At 39.3% G+C, this 18,548-nt stretch overlaps 1 protein-coding gene across 2 annotated transcripts in view; it reads left to right on the top strand.

Moving 5' to 3' along the window:
• The first annotated feature begins 1,160 nt into the window (after positions 1-1,160).
• Positions 1,161-18,548, top strand: part of LOC141395435 (protein peste-like) — an 83,863-nt gene continuing 66,475 nt past the window's right edge. Inside the window, exons 1-2 of one of the 2 annotated variants that reach the window (XM_073971289.1) lie at positions 1,161-1,370; positions 1,695-1,971. The gene's annotated coding sequence lies outside the window, so the exon portion shown is untranslated. Of the gene's footprint in view, positions 1,371-1,655; positions 1,972-18,548 lie in introns of both variants that reach the window. The other variant, XM_073971288.1, reaches the window with a different exon arrangement.

The following is an 18,548-nucleotide window of genomic DNA, read 5'->3' as shown; positions in this document are numbered from 1 at the left end:
CGGTATAGGTCAAAGCCTTCATATAGCCCCCATAGAACGGTACCTCCCGATTTCCGGTATTTTGAAGGTTGTGGTCTCAATATTCCACCGAAATGGCTGAAATTTGGTACTTGGTCTTCATTTGGGGTATAAAACTTTTCATATGAAATTTGTTGGTATAGGTACCTCCCGATTTTCGGTATTTTGAAGTTTGCGACCTCAATATTCCTCCGAAATTGCTAAAATTTGGTACTTAGTCTTCGCTGGGGGTGCAAAACTTTCCCCCAAAACTTTGCCCGTACACAAAAAAGTTGTAAAATGTTCACTTCTCTTTAAACAAAAAAGGGCGCTGAATGACGCTCACTCTAGATGCCGGCGTCTGATTGGCTGGTACGCCGACTTTGACATTTGTTCCAGATTTTTTGACGTTTTTTCACTTTTGCGTTCCCGAACTTTTTGAAAAAACTTTTGTGCGAACACAATTTTTTACGGTTCTCTCTTTTACGAGTTGTACTATTAAAAAGTACGGGAACGAAGCTTGTATGTATATATTTAACAATTATTATTTGTTATCTAAATTTACCAGAATATTGCTAATTTTATTAATTTTAATTTAAGACACTAATCTAAAAATGTAAAAAAGAATCAAATAATTTTTATTAATTTACTCTTAGCAATCACAGTTTTAATGAAGGAAAGTGAAGTGGATACTTTCGACTGTGACTCACTGTATGTACAATGTACATATTTTTATGACGTTTAATGTAAGTGATATGATAATTAATCAATTAATACATGTCAAACATCTTGTTAATTTCTTCCCTTACCATTAAAGTGTCACATATTTAACAACAAAGTACTCGCACACATTCCCATATACACGCATAGATTATCACTCACTCTCCCTTTGTTGGAAGGGAGATGATAATTTGCGTGTTTAGTCATTTCAATTTGTTTGATATTGTTGGATTTTATTCTGCTCATTATCTCACCAATTAAAGGAAGAATGGCGAAAGAGACATTCATTTTCATTCAAAGCATCACATTGGATGACACCAAAAAATATATTCCAACTGCTTTTGTGCGCTAAAATTCTGAGAGTGAGTTGAGTGAGAGTGGTTTTGTTATTATTCTGTTGTCACTTGTTGCTGGCTGGCAAACAACAAATGGGGGATTGCATTTGTGTTTTGGGAATTGTAGCCGGTCGTCAAGTGGTTCGTGTTGTTCCATTAAATTTTGTTCATTCGTTTACATTTTTTCTTGATTCGATTCAACAACAATAATATTCAGTCAGCCAGAGCCAGCCAGTCGTCATTATCAAAACGTTTGGCAAAGGTCGTTCGTTCGCGGTGGTTCTTCCAAGTGTTCTGTTAGTTCTAATCTGGCATAAGGTGAGTGCTGGTCGTTGGGTAGTCGGCATTGTCGTCTTAAAACAAAAATTAGTTCGCGTTTAGCAGACGATTACAAAAGATTATTAAATACTTATTAAACTAAAACCGAGAAAACAATAACAAAGCGGGGATAATAAAACAACATAACGGTCATTTGGAACGAACGTGTCGTACGATAAATGGTATAAAGCTTATTTATTCTCGTCTCGGTTGCAAAAGCTCGGGTGGATGGTTGTTTTAATGAAACTAATGTATGAATAAAATAATAACACATAATTATTATAGCAACAACTATAACGGCAATAAATGTTTATTCAAAAACAGCACCATATGCAGATGACAGCAGCACCAACAACAAAAGAAACGTAGTACCAACAAATGCGTAGTTCATGTGGATTCCAATAAGGATAATAAAACGCAAATAGAAAAATCCAAACGTCGTGGTGTGTGTAGTGGCAAATTTTGAATGAAATTACCGAAAACTAAAGTGTGAAGAATTTGATTGTGAGTGCAGTTTATGATAAAAGTGCTTGTTGGAAAGAAAACATCTGTGATAGTTTTTGTTATTGCAGCAGCTGCAGCATTGTGATTTTAATATCAGGTAATAATAAAACCAGAAGAAAATTGTTTAAAATTTAATTTACACTGTCATTTTAAACAAGTATTAGGGGCAAATTGGTAATTTATTTGATAGATAGATATTCAATGAAAATGACAAAAAACTGACGCATTTTTATTAAAAAAAATTTGCGGAAATAATCCTTCATAATAAGTTCAACATAAACATTTCGCCACTTTCATACTACTTCAATATTATTTTGTTCTGTTCACAAAAAAAAAAAAAAAACATTTTCCCACCGTTTCTCAAAAGATTTGGCGATATGTTAGAATGGATAAAGTTTGGGGAATTCCAATTCATAAATTTGTATAACGCTTTTATCGGTATGTTGTTTTTCTGATTACGACGACAAATTTGGACCAAAACAGGTTAAAGTTGTCTTCATTGCTTTCATTGGCAGCCTCATATGGACCAATTAAGGTATGTAATAGGGCAAATACCGCCTTGGACCCCAAACACACAATTTCAAAAGTAAAGCACAGAGGAGACTGTTGTGGTATGGCGTTGTATGAGTGCTTCCGGTGTAGGAAATCGTGTCTTTATCGAAGGAATTAAGGATATGATGCATTATTTAAACATTCTGAAAGGATAATTTGAAATTTAGGGGCTGATAAAATGGGATTTCACAAATCACATATTTTTCCAAAATGGATGCTATGTAACTGTCCAAAAGTGATTCAAACACCTCCCCGATCCCCGGATTTGAATCATATAGATAATTTATGGAGTATTTTGGAGACATATATAAAAAATCGTAACATCTAAAGTATAGGAATCCTGAAATATGCCTTGCAAGAAGAATAGGGAAAAATTCCGATATCTTGCCCCGAAAACTTAGTTAAGGCTAAAAGCTGTAAAGGATAACAAAGGATGTCATACCAAGTGCTAAACTCCTACGAAATCCTTTTGGTTTCATGAAACTTTTAGAGTGCATACTTTTCACTGTGAGGCAGAAATCGATGATGTTTAACCATTTATATTTTTTTATCTAAATTTACCTGATTTTCGTTTGTTTTATTTTATTATATTTAAGTTAAGACACTAGTGTAAAAATATAAAAAGGAATGAAATCGCCATCATTAACCAATTCTTAGCAATCGCAGTTTTAATGAAAGAACCTGAAGTGGATACTTTTGACTGAGATTCACTGTATATTATATTTAGTTTTTGTCGACTTCGCACGAGCTTTTGACACCTTGTCAAGAGACACGCTATGGAATATCCTCGCTCTAAATGATATTCTCGATAAAATTGTCCAACTCATTCGGCTGCTCTACAGAAACTCTAGTAGCTGCATACGTTTTTATGGTGAAGAAAGTCCACCTTTTTCTGAAACGGCCGGTGCATACTTTCGCCAACTTTATTCCATATACCTAATGCTCGACTATGTGATACAAACAACAGATATAGAACCTCCTTGTGACATTAGGTGGAATCATTGACTGACGATATTTGCCTGATGACACACCGTTTCGTGGATAGTCAAGAAATGCTTAACAAAGCTGGTAACAGACGCAGCAAGCATACGTCTCCAGGTAAACATCAAGACAAAAAAATTATGAGGATTGACACAAATGTAACGACTCCTCTGACCGTAAACAGAACTGCTTTGAAAACGTCGAAAGCTTCTGCTCTCTCGAGAGCATAATATCAGCGAACGGCACATCTGAAAAAGATATATTGGCTCGCATCAACAAAATTTCCTAGTAGCCTTCCAAGCGCTCCACAAAATATGACAATCCAATAACATAAGCCGTAACTCTAAACGTAGGGGATGGAAGATACCAAGGAAAGGTCCTGACCGGTTTTAACATGCCAAAGCCCAGGATTTATCTTGGTCCCTCTTTCATCTCAAGTGGACACTAACCTCCCCGTGGTGTCACCTGGGGAACTGCCTTTAACACCCGTTAAAGGTAGTGAGCTAGCATGTGCCGCGCGTACACCCATAAGAACATTAAAAACTTGGGTTTGGGCGTCCCCTAGAAAAAACAGCCTACTAAAGTTGACGACCCCCGCAAACGTTTTAAGGACCATGATCTGCGAATCTGTACCTGGAATGTTATCACTCTTTATAGAGAAGGTGCAGTCTTCGCATTGGCGGACGTACTTGAAAAGTACAAGGCCGATATTACTGTTATACAGGAAATACGATGGATTGGGAAAGGCGTCACAACAACACCTAAAGGTGACGCACTGTATTATAGCTGCCATGACGTAAAGCATGAGTTTGGTTGCGGATTCGAATAAAAGCTAAATTCTTCAACATCAGCTTTATTTGCGCTCATGGTCCCACTGAAGAAAAGGACGTACAGACCAAAGATATATTTTACGAGCGCTTAGAAGAAATATATGACCGTTGCCCTGCCCATGACATTAAAATCATTCTAGGCGATTTTAATGCCAAAATTGGAATGGAGAATATCTTTGGCCCAACAGTCGGGAAATTCAGTCTCCGCCGTGAAACAATGGTATGAGGCTGATAGACTTTGCAGCTGCAAAAAACATGGTAGCTAGCAGTACCAGATTTAATCATCTCGATATTCATAAGGACACCTGACTGTCTCCAGATCAGAAAACAAGAAATCAAATTGATCATGTTGTGATACATGGAAGACATTCATCGAGCGTGTTGGATGTACGATCGTTCCGAGGCGCAAACATTCATTCGGACCACTACCTTGTTGCAGCAAAGAACGAACAGACACAACACGAAAGTTAGACATCGGTAAGCTGCAATCACAACAGATAGCCACAGTATATTCCACTCAACTAGCCCAATTGCTTAATCAAAGCACTCCTGATCCCGATAACATATCAGCGCAATGGTAAAGCATTGCCCACTCCATGCAAACAACCGCAAAATCCATACTTGGATACCAGAGACTTCCACCAAGGAATCCATGGTATGATCAGGAGTGTCGTGCTGCCACCGAAGAGAAAAATGCAGCATATAGGGCTACTTTACAATCCGTAGCAACACGTAGCGCACGTGAGAGATACAGGGAGAAAAGGAGAGAGGAGAAACGTCTTTTCCGCAGGAAAAAGAGAAATATGGAAAAGCGGGAGTGTGAACAAATCGAGATGTACAGCAGCCAGAAGGAAGTCCGAAAATTCTACCAAAGAGTCAAGCATCAAACTGATGGCTTTGGTACAGGCACATCCTCCTGTAGAGACCAGCAAGGTAATTTGGTAACTGATGCAGATAGTTTGCTCAGGATATGGAAAGAACATTTTTGTTGTATCCAATAGTAGCGAAGACGACGAAGATACCACAGTCCCAATCCCAGAAGATGGTATTGAATGTATACCGCCCAGCCAAGATGAGGTAAAGACAGTAATAAATCGGCTGAAGAATAATAAGGCAGCAGGAGCCGATGGCTTACCCGCCGAGCTGTTCAAAACCGTAGGTGATAAGGTGCATCAGCTAGCTAGCACCATCTGGCAGAAAGAACGCGTACCCGACGATTGGAACCTGAGCATCCTGTGCCCCGTCCACATGAAAGGAGATAAGACTGTATGCTCCAACTATAGGGGCATAAGTCTTCTCCCTATTGCCTATAAGATAGTGTCAGGGATATTGTGCGAACGACTAAAGCCAATGGTCAACGAAATAATTGGACCATACCAATGTGGCTTTAGACCTGGCAAGTCCACCATTAACCAGATATTTACCCTGCGGCGAATCCTGGAGAAGACCCAAGAGATGCAAATCGACACCTACCACCTTTTTGTCGATTACACTGTGACACAAAATGGAACTCAAAGTCTGGGGGGTGGAAAATTTCTTTTGGAGATGAAAGCCCTTGATGAGTATACTATGAACCCAAAAGGAAATTTTCGCTATAGGTCAAGTTTCTGAGATATCGCGCGATGAAGTTTTTGATTTTTTCCCTATAATACTTGGAAAAATAGCTCCATATCTCTGTTTGGCGTTGTTGTAGCTTCGTTTTGAGGTGACATGTCTTCAGTCAAATCGATTGGCGAATCTTTTTGTAGAACATTTCATTCTTCTAACTCAATGCCTTTCATGTCCTTTTCGTCCTTTATTTCTTGAACCGTAGTGAAAGTACCATAAGATGAGATTTTTCAGCATCCAAGTATTCAACAAACTTGTTGCTCAGAAGATTTCAGGTGCGGTTCTCTTTGACAACTAATCGATTTTGTCCCGTTTTCATTGCCATTTTTGACATTTATTCGGACTTGGTTCAGAATTAAACTATGTTTTGTTTTTCTGTATATTCGTTATTGGTTATGTATAGGTATTTAGACATAACAATCGATTATTGCTGATGTAGACATCTGGGGGTCTTCTGAAATTTTTACCACAAATAGCTCTTGAAATGACGAACACGTTAATAACAAATTTTCTTGGAGGATAGATCCGGTTATCTCAATTTTTGAACCGGATATTCCAACATTAAACCCGATTTTTGAACCGGTTTTAAGCAACCGATTAAACTTATATGTATACCATTAAAAAGCTTATAGAGTTGTCAATCAGATTAAATTAATTCGCTTATGAAAACTTTGTTAGTTGCAGTTCTACAACAAAAAAACCGTTTTCTTAAACCGTTTTTAAGGAAAAATATCAGTACGCGGAAATATGGAGATCAAAGGCTGGGGGGCGAGCAATTCATTTTGGCGATGAAAGTCGATGAAGATAATATTACGAACCCGGGAGGACAGTTTTGCCATAGGTCAAACTTCTGAGTTATGGCGTAATCAAATTTCGTTAGGGTTTTTGTCATGTAGGTATGTATAGTTTGCCAAGAAAGAATTCATTTCGCTATAACTCAGAAGTTTGACCTATGGCAAAACTGTCCTCCCGGGTTCGTAATATTATCTTCATCGACTTTCATCGCCAAAATGAATTGCTCGCCCCCCAGCCTTTGATCTCCATATTTCCGCGTACTGATATTTTTCCTTAAAAACGGTTTAAGAAAACGGTTTTTTTGTTGTAGAACTGCAACTAACAAAGTTTTCATAAGCGAATTAATTTAATCTGATTGACAACTCTATAAGCTTTTTAATGGTATACATATAAGTTTAATCGGTTGCTTAAAACCGGTTCAAAAATCGGGTTTAATGTTGGAATATCCGGTTCAAAAACTGAGATAACCGGATCTATCCTCCAAGAAAATTTGTTATTAACGTGTTCGTCATTTCAAGAGCTATTTGTGGTAAAAATTTCAGAAGCCCCCCAGATGTCTACATCAGCAATAATCGATTGTTATGTCTAAATACCTATACATAACCAATAACGAATATACAGAAAAACAAAACATAGTTTAATTCTGAACCAAGTCCGAATAAATGTCAAAAATGGCAATGAAAACGGGACAAAATCGATTAGTTGTCAAAGAGAACCGCACCTGAAATCTTCTGAGCAACAAGTTTGTAGAATACTTGGATGCTGAAAAATCTCATCTTGTGGTACTTTCACTACGGTTCAAGAAATAAAGGACGAAAAGGACATGAAAGGCATTGAGTTAGAAGAATGAAATGTTCTACAAAAAGATTCGCCAATCGATTTGACTGAAGACATGTCACCTCAAAACGAAGCTACAACAACGCCAAACAAAGATATGGAGCTATTTTCCCAAGTATTATAGGGAAAAAATCAAAAACTTCATCGCGCGATATCTCAGAAACTTGACCTATGGCGAAAATTTCCTTTTGGGTTCTTAGTATATTTATCAAGGGCTTTCATCTCCAAATGAAATTTTCCACCCCCCAAAAATGCTGCTGCACAGTGTTATAAAGCAGCCTTCGACAGCCCGCTGCGTTCAAAGGTATTCCAAGCCATGTCTGAATTTGGTATACCCGCAAAGCTCATCCGACTTTGTAAAATGTCTTTAACTGACACGAGGTCCTCAGTTAAAATAGGAAAGAACCTCTCTGAAGAGTTTGGTAAAAGGTTATACGAGAGGCAAACGTCAAAAGAAGTGGCACAATCTACACCAATAGTCACATGTTACTTGCTTATGCTGATGATATAGACATCAGTAAAAGAAGTAACTGATACCTTTATGAAGCTCGAAGGAGAATCTGCTAAAGTGGGTCTGGCGGTAAACGGTGAGAAGACCAAGTTGATGGTGTCGACGCGCAATGCGTCCATTGAGCTCGGACCGACTGTGGATGTTGGTTCCTATAATATTGAGGTAGTAAAAGACTTCGTCTACCTCGGCACCTCCGTAAACACAACAAACGACATCAGTTGTGAAATAAAAAGAAGATTTGTATTGGCCAACAGATGCTACTTTGGTTTAAGTAAGCACTTTAAAAACAAAGCCACATCTCGTCAAACAAAAATAACGCTCTACAAAACACAGAGACTACCCGTGCTGATGTATGGCTCCGAAGCCTGGGTACTTGCGTTAGCAGGCATGGCAGTGCTCGGTGTGTTTGAGAGAGAAATTCTTCGAAAGATCTACGGACCAATCTGCGTTGACGGTGAATATCGACTTCGAATGAACCACGAGCTGTATCTGCTATACAACGACATCAATATTGTTAAACGTATCGAGATGCAGCGATTGCGTTGGCTAAGCCATATCATAAGAATGAGCGATGATGAACCCCCTAAAAAGGCGTATAAATACGGATCTCTTGGCGGTGCACGCAGAATTGGCAGGCCAAGGAATAGATGGCGCAAACAAGTGGATGATGAGATGAAAAGGCGCGGTATTCCAGAGTGCGAAGCAACAAATAGAGAGAAATGGAGATCTTTTCTTAGTTCGGCCTATGGAACAAATGTTCTGTAATGGGCCAGCTAAGTAAGTAAGTAAGTAACTCTAAACTCCGAATTTTCGACAGCAGTGTGAAGTCGGTACTACTTTATGGCTCCACTACGTGGGTCTTCACACAATCCAATATTAAAAAATCTGCAAACATTCATAAATCGATGACTTAAAAGAATACTCCGCATACATTCGTATTCATGTTTGGCAGTTCTTATCATAGTCATTCGTGATCGTCGTTGGCCTTGAGGATACCAGTGTAATGCTGATTTTGTCACGTCATCGCCAGGCCTTCAGAGAATATGTTATTTCTCAATTTGCATGTTGTTGTTGAGTTCAAGCACTTCGTTTCAAGACATTGTATTGGACCAATATATGCGAAGTGCTTGAACTCGCCAACAACATGCCAATTGAGAAAGAACATATTCTCCGAAGGCCTGACGATGACGTGACAAAATCAGCATTACAACGGATATCAACTGACAAACACTGTTCTATCACACGGCTTGCTCTGATTGAGTCCTAGAATTATATGTGTGGAGATGGCGTGCAGAGCTGTTGTCCTGGTGTGCTGCTGATGATTGGCAACTGGATAGCTATTTCTGAAGCGCTGGGGAGGACTAAAGTCTCATGGGTTTTTGTTACGGGCGACAAAAGCGAAATCGATCTGTACGATTCACCTTTGCTGGCATCCTTTCCTGGCTTCGATAGCGTTACCGCCGTGTCCAGCGTACCTGATGACATTTGCAACATCAATCATTGTAAATTGTGGTGGTTCATCCTCTGCAGAATGAGATCTAATGCGACGTAGTACTCTTCTCTTCGCCCTGTTACTCCAGGGGTGCTAGACAAACTGTCGATTGAAATAACTTGAGGTGCGCAAGTTATTTCAATCGACAATAACTTCGCCAAATGTGACTGAGGTCCTATCTTGCTTCTTTCCAGGGTTTGGAAGTGACACAAACGTTGTCTTCAAATAATTTAAACACTTGTTCCGCTTATGCTCACAGGTTGGTGTTAACTTCCAGTGTCTGCTCCCTGACTCTAGGGTCACTGGGGTTGGTACGGCGAAGCTTAGCATTTGCTAATCACGTCGCCTCTGCTGGAAAGTGTGACCTCACTTTGGGAATTCGACCAGCAGGTATATGGCGCGTGGCTGCAGCAGTAATGATGTCTCCCAACGTCCTTTCTGCTACCCGAACATCAGAAGGGTTGGGCACATCTCTGAAGCTGTGATTAGTGAACTCGCTGAAACTCGGCCAATTAGCTTTCCTATGATTTATGAAAGTGCGGCTTTCAGAGGTGATGGAATCAGGCGGTCTGCTGAAGGAGAAAATTATGGGAAGATGGTCTGATCCAAGAGAAACAACGGGTTGCCAGGTGTCGTCATCATCATCAGACCAGCTGACACGATGGTTATGTTTGGCGAACTGTGACACTCACCCCAATTTCTGTGTAGGGGCATCCTCATTGACCGTGCGAAACGTAGAGCTATCTGTTCAGCCAGCACTAACCCCTCTGGTTCCGAGGACTGAAGACCACAACCTATGATAAGCATTAAAGTCCCCCCAAGACCAGACGGTTATGACCTTTCAAACGCGGTCTAATGTTGGGCCTATAACTTGGAGTACAGCTTTTTATCGGAGGGATGTATACGTTCAGCAGCTCCAACTCGGCAGTTCCTCAGCTGACGGCCACTTCCATACATTCCATATACGGGTCATTAGAGCCAGGCTCTAGTGAGATAGGTTTGTATTGTATAGACTGATGCAATGTGAAGGTTAACCTCCACCTTCACTTCTGGTGCGATTGTTCCTCAGTACGTTGTAATCATCACAACGCTGTAAGCTGCAGTTGTTGTTGTGATTGGTTTCCTGCACCGCCGCGGCCGTGACATTCTTCCGACTCATGAAATTCACTATTTCCTCGATCTTATCTCGGAGTCCATAGCAAAAAGGATGCACTTTCCGGGATTGAGACAACAACGAAGTTTGAGTGTGGTGGATGCGAATGTGACAAACTGAGTTCTGTGTTTTCCTCGGTTCAGAGACTGACCTTAAGAATTCGGAGCAGACATTTCGGGATATGCTGCTCCCAACACGGGTGGTGTGTGGGGGATTGAATGCTCATTGAAGATTGCCTTGGTGACCAAAGTTTCTTGTTGTTGGCCATCATAAAATATAATTATCTGCCAAATAGACCAAGATATCTACCAGCCTCTTTCGAATGTTCGGAGCCACGAATAGTGAGGTAGTTAGGAAGCGAGGGTTAATATCCACGAAGGGTTTTAGCTTATGGGTCGAGGACGGAAAAGATGACGAGGGTTACAAAGCCTAAGTATTAATGTGATCCACCATATTTAGGTGCTAACTTTCCTGCAAAATTTTTCACGAATTTTGAAAGCGATGTTGTTTAAAACCAAATTTCCCATGCTTGACTTCGAGGGTCATCTTTGCAGATTATAATACCTTCCTGGATCTTCTGCCAATCTACCTAAATAATGTCTAACCAACATGAACCAGCTCTTGCAGTTCTTTAGCCCTTTTCTCCGTGCCCCTTTTTGGAGACATCCCAATGTAGGCAATCAACATTTACAATTGATAAGTGCCTCGTGTGAGGAACTAAACGTTTGTTATCTTCTTGTTTTACTATTTCGAAATAATAAATCGTGTCCCGGAAGGCAAACCTTTTAATGATGAGCAAACACTCATTTTTCAAGTGCATATTTATACAGGTAGTATATAAAAAAGTTTGTAAATATTTAAACAAAATATTATAAGTTAGTTCTTAGTAAATATAACAAATATATTACTTCCGAATTTTATGAATTAACTGTATTCTGCTTTCTAATGATAAATTGCTTAAAATAATAAATGTTTAAATATTTTTTTGTATCTATGTATTTGATTTTGTTATTTATATCTTTGACTTGAAAATTTGTCTATACACTTAAAACAACAAAATATATATATTTTTTTTAAAAATAAACATTATTTTATAATTAATTGTATTTAAAAATTAAATTAATTGCATTATGTATTTGCTTAGATGAAAAAAATATTCAATTACAATATACTTTTATTAGGCACTTTATTTTTTACAATTCTGATTGCGTTTGAATATTTTAAGATGAACCTGATTTGGGCAAACTTGAATTTATTTCCCAGGCGATTCTTCTCACCTTACATTAACTTCACGACGAATTAAATCGCACATTGACTAGTGTCGACAAAAGCTGGGTACACATTTGGTCTGTTCCAGTACTGCAAGAATCTACTAATTTTTACTTTTTTTTTTCGATAACATAAAGGAAAAAATGTTATCGTAGTAAAAAATAGTAGCTTCTTGCAGGTTCTGGAACAGAGCAATTGTCAGTTTTGAATGTCGATATTTCGTAATTATCGATAACTGTCAAACCGTCCAGCAACCACAAAACATTCTTCAGTTGCATGATGAATGACAAAAATGAACGGCCACACTAGCAAGCAACAACAAAGCTGTCATTCAAAACTGACAATGTGTACCCAGCTAAATCCACGCATTGGATGCGGTAACACAGGGTTCGAAAAAGTCAAGGGAGACTTCTTGACCAAGTACAACAATGGTGAGCAAAATAGGAAAAGAGAATATTTAAGGGAGAATTATTATTTATTCTTTCTTGTTATGTCTTACATATTTCAACATTTTTAAGCATTAATGTTGTCTAAAATCATGCTACAAATGAATTATTAAAGAACAAAAAATACTTAAACGCACAAAAGTTGTAGAATTAATTAAATTAAGAGTATTTTACAGCATCCACCAGTGGATGGCCGTGTACACGGCTGAAGTACAATCAAAAATATACACAATAGCTCTGTTCCAGAACTAAAAAGTTTTTACAATTTTTACTACTTTTACACATTTTGCGTTCCCGTACACAAAATTTATATGAAAATCGTTTACGACTTTTACAATTTTTACGACTTTTACCACTTTTTAAAGTACGGGAACAGGACAATTGTTTTATAAATTCCAGTGTATAGCTTTGTTCCATGCTAATCGCTATACTACCTTACAAAGTTCAGATGCTATCAATAGCTTTTTGCAACAGCCATAGCTCAGACTTCAAAAGACCAGAGCGCATTCAAACAGACTCTGTTATATCTGCTGTTATTATCATATTTCCTACAGAGAATCAGGTTATTTGCCATCTCTCTAAATAAGTGTTTTTGGTATTCGATTTTCAATATTTTCTTTTGCCATTTTTTGTGTTTCTCCATGATTTGTATTTCATTCAAAATTTAATAATTTTAACACGGTCATTGACCTCAGCTTAAGTTTCAACGGTTACAGTTTTATAAGTCACCTGCACATTCCTATTCTCTACTAAATATTAGTTTTTTTTTGCAAACTGACTTGTGGTGAAAGTAAAATTATGTATATTTATGCATTTCTTTGTTATATTTCAAAATAGAGTTCATCATAAACGATTGGCACAGATATTTAATATGTCATATTTGATATATCAAATTTTTGTTTACGATTTAAATGCAACATAAAATGAATTCGAAGTTTAGTTTGACTAATAAAGGAACCACGTAGGGGATGGAAGATACCAAGGAACGGTCCTGACCGGTTTTAACATGGCAAAGCCCAGGATTTATCTTGGTCCCTCTTTCATCCCAAGTGGACACTGACCTCCCCGTGGTGTCACCTGGGGAACTGCCTTTAACACCCGTTAAAGGTAGTGAGCTAACATGTGCCGCGCGTTCACCCATAAGAACGTTAAAAACTTGGGTTTGGGCGTCGGGTTAGTAACCCTCCCCTAGAAAAAACAGCCTACTATGAAAAAACGAAAGAAAAGAAAAACAAACCCCTCTAAAGTTGACGAACCCCGCAAACGTTTTAAGGACCATGATCTGCGAATCTGCACCTGGAATGTTCGCACTCTTTATAGAGAAGGTGCAGTCTTCGCATTGGCAGACGTACTTGAAAAGTACAAGACCGATATTACTGCCATACAGGAAATACGATGGATTGGGAAAGGCGTCACAACAACACCTAAAGGTGACGCACTGTATTATAGCTGCCATGACGTAAAGCATGAGTTTGGTTGTGGATTCGTAGTTAGTCGGAGACTAAAACATCTTGTATCCAGCTTCACTCCAGTGAATGAAAGACTTGCTGCAATTCGAATAAAAGCTAAATTCTTCAACATCAGCTTTATTTGCGCTCATGCTCCCACTGAAGAAAAGGACGAACAGACCAAAGATATATTTTACGAGTGCTTAGAAGAAACATATGACCGTTGCCCTGCCCATGACATTAAAATCATTCTAGGCGATTTTAATGCCAAAATTGGAAAGGAGAATATCTTTGGCCCAACAGTCGGGAAATTCAGTCTCCACAGTGAAACATCTGACAATGGTATGAGACTGATAGACTTTGCAGCTGCAAAAAACATGGTAGTTAGCAGTACCAGATTTAATCATCTCGATATTCATAAGGGCACCTGGCTGTCTCCAGATCAGAAAACAAGAAACCAAATTGATCATGTTGTGATAGATGGAAGACATTCATCGAGCGTGTTGGATGTACGATCGTTCCGAGGCGCAAACATTGATTCGGACCACTACCTTGTTGCAGCAAAGGTACGCACCCGCTTAAACGTAGCAAACAAAGTACGAGCAGACACAACACGAAAGTTAGACATCGGTAAGCTGCAATCACAACAGATAGCCACAGCATATTCCACTCAACTAGCCCAATTGCTTAATCAAAGCCCTCCTCATCCCGATAACATATCAGCGCAATGGCAAAGCATTGCCCACTCCATGCAAACAGCCGCAAAATCCATACTTGGATACCAGAGACCTCCACCAAGGAATCCATGGTATGATGAGGAGTGTCGTGCTGCCACCGAAGAGAAAAATGCGGCATATAAGGCTACTTTACAATCCGTAGCAACGCGTAGCGCACGAGAGAGATACAGGGAGAAAAGGAGAGAGGAGAAACGTCTTTTCCGCAGGAAAAAGAGAGAGATGGAAAAGCGGGAGTGTGAAAAAATCGAGATGTACAGGAGCCAGAATGAAGTCCGAAAATTCTACCAAAGAGTCAAGCATCAAACTGATGGCTTTGGTACAGGCACATCCTCCTGTAGAGACCAGCAAGGTAATTTGGTAACTGATACAGATAGTATACTCAGGATATGGAAAGAACATTTTTCAAATCTGTTGGTATCCAATAGCAGCGAAGAAGACGAAGATACCACAGTCCCAATCCCAGAAGATGGTATTGAATGTATACTGCCCAGCCAAGATGAGGTAAAGACAGCAATAAATCGGCTGAAGAATAATAAGGCAGCAGGGGCCGATGGCTTACCAGCCGAGCTGTTCAAAACCGGAGGCGACACGCTGATAAGGTGTATTTATCAGCTAGTTAGCACCATCTGGCAGGAAGAACGAGTACCCGACGATTGGAACCTGAGTATCCTGTGCCCCGTCCACAAGAAGGGAGATAAGACTGTATGCTCTAACTATAGGGGCATAAGTCTACTCCCTATTGCCTACAAGATCGTGTCAGGGATATTGTGCGAACGACTAAAGCCAATGGTCAACGAGATTATTGGACCATACCAATGCGGCTTTAGACCTGGCAAGTCCACCATTGACCAGATATTTACCCTGCGGCAAATCCTGGAGAAGACCCAAGAGATGCAGATCGACACCTACCACCTTTTTGTCGATTATAAAGCAGCCTTCGACAGTCCGCTGCGCTCAAAGGTATTCCAAGCCATGTCTGAATTTGGTATTCCCGCAAAGCTCATCCGGCTTTGTAAAATGACTTTAACTGACACGAGGTCCTCAGTTAAAATAGGAAAGAACCTCTCCGAAGAGTTTGGTACCAAAAGAGGTTTCAGACAAGGAGACAGCCTTTCGTGTGACCTCTTCAACATCCTGCTAGAAAAGGTTATACGAGAGGCAAACGTCAAAAGAAGTGGCACAATCTACACCAATAGTCACATGTTACTTGCTTATGCTGATGATATAGACATCATGGGTCGATCAGTAAAAGAAGTAACTGATACCTTTATAAAGGTCGAAGGAGAATCTGCTAAAGTGGGTCTGGCGGTAAACGGTGAGAAGACCAAGTTGATGGTGTCGACGCGCAATGCGTCCATTGAGCTCGGACCGACTGTGGAAGTTGGTTCCTATAATATTGAGGTAGTAAAAGACTTCGTCTACCTCGGCACCTCCGTCAACACAACAAACGACATCAGTTGTGAAATAAAAAGAAGAATTGTATTGGCCAACAGATGCTACTTTGGATTAAGTAAGCAGTTTAAAAACAAAGCCACATCTCGTCAAACAAAAATAACGCTCTACAAAACACTGATACTACCCGTGCTGATGTATGGCTCCGAAGCCTGGGTACTTGCGCAAGCAGACATGGCAGTGCTTGGTGTGTTTGAGAGAAAAATTCTTCGAAAGATCTACGGACCAATCTGCGTTGACGGTGAATATCGACGTCGCATGAACCACGAGCTGTATCTGCTATACAACGACATGAATATTGTTAAACGTATCGAGATGCAGCGATTGCGTTGGCTAGGCCATATCATAAGAATGAGCGATGATGAACCCGCTAAAAAGGCGTATGAATACATGCCACATGGCGGTGCACGCAGAATTGGCAGGCCAAGGAATAGATGGCGCAAACAAGTGGATGTTGAGATGAAAAGGCGCGGTATTCCAGAGAGCAAAGCAACAAATAGAGAGGAATGGAGATCTCTTCTTAGTTCGGCCTATAGAACAAATGTTCTGTAATGGGCCAGCTAAGTAAGTAAGTAAGTAATAAAGGAACCAAGGGAGATATGTAATGCGGTTTACACTGTGTAACAAATTTCTTCTCACGGTCTGGGGTGTGGAAAATTCCAAGTGGAGATTATAGTTTTCGGTTAGTAGATACCAAATGTGTTTTGGGTTCTCACACTAAACTTTTTATTTATCTATATACATATACAATTAACTAAAGGAAATGGGTCACCAACATTTTATTTATTTCAAGATATATTTCGAGTCAATGGTACAGAAAATGGGTCTTGTCGGTCTATGGCGCCCATATATGTAGATACATATGTATACCTCGATTTCCAGTATTTTTACGTTTTACCCATATTTTCATAGGTAGAATGAGAAAAAAACTCATCACTGTAGAAAACAAATTGCATTTGAGAAATGAAAAGTCCGATGACAGAGAAGCCACTTCTACTAGTAAAGGAACAAAGCTTATATGTACCTGTTATGTTTTTTCTCCGTGCGGAGTTACAATACAACGCAAAACAAACGGCCCTCAGTCTCCGTCAATCAGAGGGTGCTAAGAATCCCCGGAGGTAAAACTAAACAAAAACTTGTAATTGGAACTTGGAATTTGAGAAGTCTATACGAAAGTGGAAAACTTCATAACACAATAAGCGAGATGAACCGACTCCAAATTGATATCTTAGGTGTCAGCGAAACATGGTGGACGGAATGTGGTGATTTCAGATCAGAAAATATGACGGTCTATCACTCAGGAAACCAGGAGGGTGCTCACAGAAGAGGAATGAAAACCAAATTGTGAGAAACCAAAAAGACTTCATAATAATAAATAAAAGGTATTTCTCCAGTGTTACAAAATGTTCGACCTACCCAGGAGCAGATGTGCCATCGGATCACAACTTACTCGTCGTAAATATACGAATTCAGCTCGCATCAAATCGGACAAAACAGCCTCAAAATAATATAAATATTGAAAAACTTAAAGGCTCGGCAATTAAACATGAGCTGCAAAACAATATAAATGGAGAACTACAACAGTTGAATATGAAGAAAATATGCACGCATTGTGGAACTAGGTGAAAGATGTTATAAACCCGACTGCAAAGAACACTCTGGGAAAGAAAACATCATCAAGAACAGAAGAATGTATTACCGACGAGATTCGAGAACTATGGAATGAGCGAAGCAAGTACAGAAAGAGATACGATCTGCGACCCGAACAGCCAAAAATGCGAATTTGAATGCCAAATGCCAGGAAATTGAATTTCAACAAAGTATACACGATGATTTTAACCTCCACAAGAAGCTAAAGGAAGCCCCCAGAGTATATGGAAAGAAAATAACCAATCCAGTTCTAATTAACAATAACAATGAAGCTGTCTTTGACTTGGAGGGAAGAAATCAGATATGGGAGGAATATATTACCAATCTTTTTACTGATAGCGAACAATCGTCTTATGAGGATGTTTCGGAAATTCGAAGAAGAGGGACGCCTATAACGCAGAGCGAAGTAGAACGCGCTATAAAATCATTGAAAGACAAAAAGGCTACAGGACCGGACGAAATCCCATCAGAATTACTGAAACGTATTGATTTCAACAATATACACCTTCTAGTCAACCTTTTTAACTGCGAATACAACACTGTAAACTATCCAGAAGAATGGCTAAAATCAACCTTCATCGCAATACTCAAGAAAAATAATGCAAAACAATGCAGTGACTTCAGACTCATTAGCTTAATGAGTCATGCCTTGAAGATATTTCTAAAGATTATTCATAGTAGAATATACAAAATATGTGAAGCACACATGGGGAATATCCAGTTTGGGTTTAAAGAAGGAATGGGTACAAGAGAGGCATTATAGGGATGCCCAGAAAGATGTATTCATGAGTTTTATTGACTACGAAAAAGCATTCGATACCGTCAAACACGATAAATTAATGGAAATATTACATGATATAGGAATGCAAGACAATGAACTTATGTGCATAAAAAGTCTCTATTGGAATCAGTC

Source organism: Musca autumnalis, unplaced genomic scaffold, assembly GCF_047663935.1.
Source record: "Musca autumnalis isolate F117 unplaced genomic scaffold, ASM4766393v1 scaffold_2, whole genome shotgun sequence".
In the NCBI taxonomy this organism is placed as follows: domain Eukaryota; kingdom Metazoa; phylum Arthropoda; class Insecta; order Diptera; family Muscidae; genus Musca; species Musca autumnalis.
Note: the sequence above shows the minus strand (reverse complement) of the source record. Positions and strands in the feature narration are given on the sequence as shown.